The sequence below is a fragment of the Triticum urartu genome, chromosome 7 (genome assembly GCF_003073215.2).
Source record: "Triticum urartu cultivar G1812 chromosome 7, Tu2.1, whole genome shotgun sequence".
Taxonomy (NCBI): Eukaryota; Viridiplantae; Streptophyta; class Magnoliopsida; order Poales; family Poaceae; genus Triticum; species Triticum urartu.
In genome coordinates, this window is record NC_053028.1 from 42,522,591 (window position 1) to 42,532,340 (window position 9,750).

Genomic DNA, 9,750 nt, shown 5'->3' on the forward strand with positions numbered 1-9,750 from the left:
GAGCGTGCCCCGCCCCAGACCCTCAGGTTGTACATGAGGGGCTGCGGGAACGGGGGCACGCGGGTCGACGTCGACTCCTCGGCTCTTCGAGTCATGTATCTCCGCCGTGGATGGAAGACGTTCGCCCGCATCCACAGCCTGACAGCGGGGCTCGTCCTCTACTTCAAGTTAATGGAGGACGACCTGCTCTCCGTCAAGGTCTTCGGAGATCTTGGAACTCGTCTGAAATGCTGCGTGGAGAGATCCTCTGATGGAGATTCTGACGATGGGAGCTCGTTCTCGAGCGAGTGCGCCGAGGAGGACAGCGGGGCAGACAGCGGGGACGAGTCCGACTAGGCGTCGGACGCCCCGCGCCTGGGCGGGTGCGGCAGCAGCAGCATCTGCACCTGGCCGCTCCTCCGGCAAAAGCTGGCCGGGGGCAGGGCCAGCTCCTTGAACCTTGCGGGGCTGTCTCCTTGGGCGGCTGGCGTCGGGAGGCTGCGGAAGAGGAAGAGGGCGGGCGGCAAGGCCGTCAACTCGGAGTACGCAGGCACCGACGCCTTCGTCGCGTATTGCCGGTCCTAGGGATGGCAATGGGTCGGGTTTGGGGCGGGTGGAGCTGGTCCAAATCCAACCCATGACCCATCTTCCTACCCTCTACCCATCCACCAAATTATCCATGGGCACAACTTGTGCCCATGCCCAAACCCGCTGGATACCCACATACCCATGGAGCTCCATGGGCATAGAAAAGTCAGCATGAAGCCTTCCCAAATATCAAATCAACTCATCATCATTCACTCACAAATGACAACATAAGCTACATGCATAAGTAGGTAACAAGTAATACGATGAGTCCTTAAGTGTGACATACCAGAGGTTGATTATGTAGCATATAGCTCATGGCACAAGTTGCAAATTTCCTGCCATTTACCACTGATTCGCTCTTTCTACTGTCACTAGCATATGACCCCACATGTCATATGGGTATCCATTGGATATCCATGGAGCACAAACTATAACCATGCCCAACCCGGCTGTTCGTGGGTATCCATATCCACGGACCCATGGGCAGAAATGTGCTCCATACCCTTGCCCAACTGGGTCGGGTATCCATGGGTATCCAGATCCATGGATAAAATTGCCATCCCTAGCCGGTCCTGCCGCCTCGTCTTCTAGCTCCTTTCCCGGCACCGTCATCATCGGCCCGCCCGTGGGTGGCCACCGAGATGTTCTCTTGGTGCTTTCTGCTGCTCGTAGCTCGCCTAGGCGCCCCTTTTGCCCTTTCGCCTCCTTGACCTGCCTCCTGAGGAGAGGGACAAGAATGGGATTACGGGCATCTTTATATTTTTTTAGTTTGTAAGCCTGCGGGCCTTTGTTAAATTTGAAACTTGTAATCCTCTTGCTCATGTTTTTCATCTCGCACGAACTGTACCTGTATGGGATGTTTTTAATGAAAAAGGGATGCTTGCCGGGTTTTTCGTTCGCGGGTAAATCCCGCGACAAGGAGCGAATCCTTGTTATTGTTTTAAGATAAACGTTTTTCGCCCGGCAACAGGCCTTGCCGTCCCCCCACTCCACTCGACCGTTCTCGCGCTCTTGGCGGAGGCAGGGATGAAGTGGGCTTTAGGCTCCTCGTCCCACCTCGCCACCGCGGCTACGACCAAATCCGGACCCAGGAAATAATCCCTAGGTATAGGAAAAAAGGGGAGCAAGGCAGCCTAGAGATAAAAGCGAGGTTTCACATGCCCCATTCCGGTTTCGAAATGCATGACAGAGGATAAAAGACTTATCTGGATCCGCAACCCTTGGCAATCTCATCTTGCCGCGGTTGGATCCTTCTGCTTGCAGCCCCCGGCAACCCTGGCTTGCCGGGGTCGGGGCGCCGGTCCGTTTCCTTCTTTCCGAGTAGCTCAGTAGAAGTGCTCATGTGCCCTGCGAACCAAAGGAGGACAGAAAAGGAACAGACAGATGCGCACTCGACCTCTAGGCTAGGGGTTAGTCGCCGCTAAGCACTATCAACCCTAACCAAGGAAAAGACTCGACCTAGCATGCATGCTATAACTTAGGGTGCCAGCGCTTCATTTATTTATGCTCAGGGTCTGTGCCTGGCTTTGTACAAAGGGTCACATGCCTTGTCGGCAAAGCTTGTACAAAAGGTGGCTTGCCGGGAGGCCCGGCAAGCCGCGCCTTACGGGTAAAACTTGCGAAGATGCTCGATGTTTCAGGAGTTGCTCATTGGGACGGCATCTTCGGTCTCCAGGCGGACTGCGCCAGGCCTGGTGACTCGTATTACCCGATAAGGGCCTTCCCACTTCGGCGTCAACTTGTTGGAATTCTTGGTCGTCTGAACGCGTCGAAGAACAAGGTCGCCTTCCTCAAGGCTTCGGGCATGAACCTTGCGGCTATGATAGCGGCACAAGGCTTGCTGGTAGCATGCCGCTCTCACAGCCGCCCTAAGACGATCTTCCTCAAGGAGCGTCGCGTCATCTTGGCGCAACGGCTCTTGCTCAATATCATCATAAGCGAGCACTCGAGGTGACCTGTATATGAGTTCCGTGGGGAGAACTGCTTCTGCCCCATATACCAGGGCAAAAGGTGTCTGGCCGATGGCTCGATTTGATGTTGTCCTGATCGACCAAAGAACCACCGGCAACTCATCAATCCAGCGCCTTCCACTCTTGTGAAGCTTGTCAAAGGTCTTTGTTCTCAAGCCTCACAACACTTCAGCATTCACCCTCTCCACTTGGCCGTTGCTCCGTGGATGTGCCACGGAATCAAAACAGACCTTGCTGCCGAGGTCTTGGATGTACTGCATGAAGGCGTGGTTTGTGAACTACGTGCCGTTGTCTGTGATGACTCTGTTTGGCACACCAAAACGGCAGAACAGTCCTTTGAAGAACTTGATGGCTGACTGAGCAGTCACCTTCCTCACTGCTTCCACTTCCGGCCACTTTGTGAACTTGTCGATTGCAACGCACAAGTACTCAAAGCCCACGACAACGCGGGGGAAAGGGCCTAGTATATCGAGCCCCCATACCGAGAATGGCCATGAGAGAGGGATTGTTTGAAGGGCTTGAGCAGGCTGATGAAGCTTCTTTGAACGGAACTGGCACGCTTCACACTTGGTTACTAGTGCTGTCGCATCCTGGAGGGCAGTGGGCTAGAAGAAACCTTGCCGGAACGCCTTCCCGGCAAGGGCCCTTGACCCTATGTGGGAGCCACATATGCCTCCATGTATCTCCACCAACAGCTCCAGTCCTTCCTCCCGGGGAATGCACTTGAGTTTCACACTGTTTGGCCACGTCCGGTACAGGACGTCATCGACGAACTGGTACAGGGTGGACCGACGGGCTACTTTCTCTGCTTCTTCCTGCTCCTCAGGAAGCTTCCCTGTTTGGAGGAAGTGGACGGTAGGCTGCGCCCACGCCGGAGCCTGGGGCTCGACGGCAAGGACCAAAGGCATTTCTTCCGCCATGAGAGCGGCTGTCTCTATGGCTAGGGCTTGATGCCCTGTCGGAGCCAGTCACTCTTGGGCAGGCTCAGCGTCCGCGACAGCATCCTTGCCAGCGGCCCCAGGGGGCTCGGTAGGAAAGTACTTGTCGGGACCTGATTTCCTTCGCTTGTTCTGCCCCGCTGATGGTTCGACAGATGGTCGAGTTAACCGGAGCAAAAAGGTACCTGGTTCCACAAGTAGCTTGAATGCGGCATGATAACCCACAAGTATAGGGGATCGCAACAGTTTTCGAGGGTAAAGTATTCAACCCAAATTTATTGATTCACACAAGGGGAGCCAAAGAATACTCTCAAGTATTAGCAGCTGAGTTGTCAATGCAACCACACCTGGAAACTTAGTATCTGCAGCAAAGTATTTAGTAGCAAAGTAATATGATAATAGTGATAACGGTAACAAAAGGTAATGGTAGTAAAAGCAATGTTTTTGGTATTTTGTAGTGATGATAGCAATTGCAACGGGAAAGTAAATAAGCGAAGAACAATATGTGGAAAGCTCATAGGCAACAGATTAGTGATAGAGAATTATGCCGGATGCGGTTCATCATGTAATAGTCATAACCTAGGGTGACACAGAACTAGCTCCAGTTCATTGATGTAATGTAGGTATGCATTCCGAATATAGTCATACGTGCTTATGGAAAAGAACTTGCATGACATCTTTTGTCCTACCCTCCCGTGGCAGCGGGGTCCTTATGGAAACTAAGGGATATTAAGGCCTCCTTTTAATAGAGAACCGGAACAAAGCATTAACACATAGTGAATACATGAACTCCTCAAACTACGGTCATCACCGGTAAGTATCCCGATTATTGTCACTTCGGGGTTAACGGATCATAACACATAATAGGTGACTATAGACTTGCAAGATAGGATCAAGAACACTCATATATTGATGAAAACATAATAGATTCAGATCTGAAATCATGGCACTCGGGCCCTAGTGACAAGCATTAAGCATAGCAAAGTCATAGCAACATCAATCTCAGAACATACTGGACACGAGGGATCAAACCCTAACAAAACTAACTCGATTACATGATAGATCCCATCCAACCCATCACCGTCCAGCAAGCCTACGATGGAATTACTCATGCACGGCGGTGAGCATCATGAAATTGGTGATGGAGGATGGTTGATGATGACGATGGCGACGGATTCCCCTCTCCAGAGCCCCGAACGGACTCCAGATCATCCCTCCCGAGAGGTTTTAGGGCTTGGCGGCGGCTCCATATCGTAAAACGTGATGATTTCTTATCTCTGATTTTTTTCTCCCTGAAACTCAATATATGGAGGTGGAGTTGGAGTCGGAGAGGCAACAGGGGGCCCACGAGGTAGGGGGGCGCGCCCTAGGGGGGCAGGCGCGCCCCCACTCTCGTGGAGAGGTGGTGGGCCCCCTGGCCTTCATCTTTGGCAGGTATTTTTCTTATTTTCTGAAATGGCTCCGTGAAGTTTCAGTTCATTCCGAGAACGTTTGCTCCTGCACATAAATAACACCATGGTAATTCTGCTGAAAACAGCGTCAGTCCGGGTTAGTTCCATTCAAATCATGCAAGTTAGAGTCCAAAACAAGGGCAAAAGTATTTGGAAAAGTAGATACGACGGAGACGTATCAACTCCCCCAAGCTTAAACCTTTGCTTGTCCTCAAGCAATTCAGTTGACAAACTGAAAGTGGTAAAGAAAAACTTTTACAAACTCTGTTTGCTCTTGTTGTTGTAAATATGTAAAGCCAGCATTCAAGTTTTCAGCAAAGATTATAACTAACCACATTCACAATAATGCATAGGTCTCAAGTTTACTCATATCAATAGCATAATCAACTAGCGAGCAATAATAATAAATCTCGGATGACAACACTTTCTCAAAACAATCATAATATGATATAACAAGGTGGTATCTCGCTAGCCCTTTCTGAGACCGCAAAACATAAATGCAGAGCACCTTTAAAGACCAAGGACTGACTAGACATTGTAATTCATGGTAAAAGAGATCCAGTCAAGTCATACTCAATGTAAACTAACAATAATGAATGCAAATGACAGCGGTGCTCTCCAACTGGTGCTTTTTAATAAGAGGATGATGACTCAGCATAAAAGTAAATAGATAGGCCCTTCGCAGAGGGAAGCAGGGATTTGTAGAGGTGCCAGAGCTCGGTTTTGAAACAGAGGTGAATAATATTTTGAGAGTTATACTTTCATTGTCAACATAACAACCAAGAGATGGCGATATCTTCCATGCTACACACATTATAGGCGGTTCCCAAACAGAATGGTAAAGTTTATACCCCCCTTCCACCAACAAGCATCAATCCATGGCTTGCTCGAAACAACGAGTGCCTCCAACTAACAAGAGTCCTAGGGGGAGTTTTGTTTGCAATTATTTTGATTTAGTTTTCATAAAGCATGGGACTGGGCATCCCGATGACCAGCCATTTATCTCATGAGTGAGGAGCGGAGTCCACTCCTCTTGAGAATAACCCGCCTAACATGGAAGATACAGACAACCCTAGTTGATACATGAGCTATTCAAGCATACAAAACATGATGTTTATTTGAAGGTTTAGAATTTGACACATACAAATTTACTTGGAACGGCGGGTAGATACCGTATATAGGTAGGTATAGTGGACTCATGTGGAATAACTTTGGGGTTTAAGGAGTTTGGATGCACAAGCAGTATTCCCGCTTAGTACAGGTGAAGGCTAGCAAAAGACTGAGAAGCGACCAGCTAGAGAGCGACAACAGTCATGAACATGCATTAAAATTAATCAACACCGAACGCAAGCATGAGTAGGATATAATCCACCATGAACATAAATATCGTGAAGGCTATGTTGATTTTGTTTCAACTACATGCGTGAACATGCGCCAAGTCAAGTTACTTAAATCATTCAGAGGAGGATACCACCCTATCATACCACATCATAACCATTTGAATAGCATGTTGGCACGCAAGGTAAACCATTATAACTCACAGCTAATCAAGCATGGCACAAGAAACTATGATCTCTAATTGTCATTGCAAACATGTTTATTCATAATAGGCTGAATCAGGAACGACGAACTAATCATATTTACAAAAACAAAAGAGGTCGAGTTCATACCAGCTTTTCTCATCTCAGTTAGTCCATCATATATCATCATAATTGCCTTTCACTTGCACGACAGAACGATGTGAATAATAATAATAGTGCACGTGCATTGGACTAAGCTGGAATATGCAGGCATTCAATAAACAGGAGAAGACAAGGCAATATGGGCTCTTTTGTCAGATAAGCAATAATGCATATAAGGGCCACTTCAACAATTTAATTATGGTCTTCTCCTATCGACACCCAAAGAAAAGAAAAGAAATAAAACTATTTACACGGGAAAGCTCCCAACAAGCAAAAAGAAGAGCAGGAAATCTTTTTGGGTTTTCTTTTTAATTACTACTACAAGCATGGAAATTAAACTAACTAAAAGCTACAACTATTTTTTTTGGTTTTTCTTAAGGTTTATTAAACACACAAGAAGAAAGCATAAAAAGGAAAAAAAACTAGCATGGATGATACAATGAAAAAGTATGAGCACCGACATCTAGCAATGAGTGTGTGAACATAAATGTAATGTCGGTGGGAAATACGTACTCCCCCAAGCTTAGGCTTTTGGCCTAAGTTGGTCTATGGCCATGGCTGGCCTGGCGGATATCCATAATAATAGTTGGGGTCGTACTGCGATGAAGAAGAGGAAGACTCCGCTTGCCACTGGCTGACAATCATCTCCGGATCCCCCTGATAATTAGACTGTCGTGAAGGATCAATTTGTGGTTCCGGCTCTGGCTCCTCAGCTGGTGCAGGGTTCCGGTAGGCGTGAATAGCCTTCAACGGAACAAGGTACGTGCCTACAGATAAATCAAACAAAGAAGGAGCAGGCAGGGTAATAGTCTCAGGATGATGTTTATTAAAGAACAATTGATATTTAAGCTCTCCTTCCCTATTCTTAACAATAAAATCATGTGCCACCATACTTTTATAATCTAGATAAACACGAGGCAACACTTTTTCTTCCTTCTCAGCATGCCTAATAGGTATGTTAAAATGTGCAGCTAGGCGTGAAGCGTAGATGCCTCCAGAGATGGGGCCCTTTGTACAGTTCAGACTTAACCGTTTAGCAATAATGCCGCCCATACTAAAAGTGTTATCACTGTATAAACCTTGTAGCAAAATAATAATATCAGGGATACTAAGGTTTCCATAGTTTCTGCGACCAATTAAGCAACGACTAGCAAATAATGCAAAGTAACGTAAAACAGGAAAATGTATGCTAGTGATTTGTGCATCGGAAACCTTCCTTGTTTCCCCTACAGTGATAGTATCAATAAATCCCTCCACATCATCACGATGTGGTTCTTCTGTCTTGTCCTCAAAAGGGACTAAACAAATCTGAAAAAAATCATAAAGTGACATCTCCTTATGCTCATCATATAAATGAAACTCCACCGTAGGTGGTGAGTTCCTAGAATGAAAATGAAAGTTTTGCACAAAAGTATTTGTGAGTAAGAGATACTGATCGCATTTGTTGAGGCCTGCATTCTGAGTCAATTCATGAAAATCTTCATAAATCCCAGCTGCTCTCAAGAAATCCTCGGAAGGCCATTCACACACCCGAACCTCCGCGGTGTGAGGCAGATTATACTTAGGCTTCGGTGCCTTTTCCTTCGAGCTTTGGCTCGATGAGCCCCTCAAAAGTCTCCTCATCATTTTCTGAAAAATTCTGAAATTTTTAGTAACTTCAAAATAAAAGTAAACCAAACTCAATAATATTGATAGCAACTACTCCTACAAGTGCCTAGAGCCTATATCATGCATCAAAACTACTTGGAACCATATAAATTTGACATGCAAGCTCAAGAACAGGGTCACCTAAGCAACAAAAATTTGCAATGAATAAAGCACTAGAACAAAAACTAATTGGACCAATGGAGGAGTCACATACCAAGGAACAAACTCCCCAAGCAGTTTTGTGAGAGGTGCTTTGAGCAAGGAGATCGAAAATGGCAGCAAAAAGAGCTTGGACTCGGGTTTGAGCTGGTTATTCGTGTTTGGGGGAGGAAGAAGGAGTGTATGGGTGAAAGGATAAGTGGAGGGGGGCCACCATGGGCCCATGAGGCAGGGGGCGCGCCCAGGGGGTAGGGCGTGCCCTCCACCCTCGTGGGCAGGTGGTTAACCCCCTGCTGTGTTCTTAGTGCCAAATATTCTCAAATATTCTGGAAAAATCATATTTAAATTTCAGGGCATTTGGAGAACTTTTATTTTCGAGGTATTTTTATATTGCACGGATAATCAGATGACAAACAGAAAAATATTTATTGTATTTTATTTAATGTAAATAACAGAAAGTAAAAGTGGGGTACAGAAGGTTGTGCCTTCTAGTTTCATCCATCTCATGATCATCAAAAGGAATCCACTAACAAGGTTGATCAAGTCTTGTTAACGAACTCATTCCGAATAACATGGAACCGGAGAAATTTCGAATAACACTATGTTACCTCAACGGGGATATGCACATCCCCAATAATAAGAATATCATATTTCTTCTTGACAGCAGGAAGAGGAAATTCAAAACCTCCAAATATGATCGATGGAATTTTTCTAATAGAGTTGATACTATAAACTTGAGATTGTTTCCTCGGAAAGTGTACTGTATGCTCATTACCATTAACATGAAAAGTGACATTGCCTTTAGTGCAATCAATAACAGCCCCTGCAGTATTCAAAAAGGGTCTTCCAAGAATAATAGACATACTATCGTCCTCGAGAATATCAAGAATAACAAAGTCCGTTAAAATAGTAACGTTTGCAACTACAACAGGTACATCCTCACAAATACCGACAGGTATAGCAGTTGATTTATCAGCCATTTGCAAAGATATTTCAGTAGGTGTCAACTTATTCAAATCAAGTCTACGATATAAAGAGAGAGGCATAACACTAACACCGGCTCCAAGATCACATAAAGCAGTTTTAACATAGTTTCTTTTAATAGAGCATGGTGTAGTGGGCACTCCTGGATCTCCAAGTTTCTTTGGTATTCCACCCTTAAAAGTATAATTAGCAAGCATGGTGGAAATTTCAGCTTCCGGTATCTTTCTTTTATTTGTAATAATATCTTTCATGTACTTAGCATAAGGATTGGTTTTGAGTATATCAGTTAATTGCATACGCAAAAAGATAGGTCTAACCATTTCAGCAAAGCGCTCAAAATCCTCATCATCCT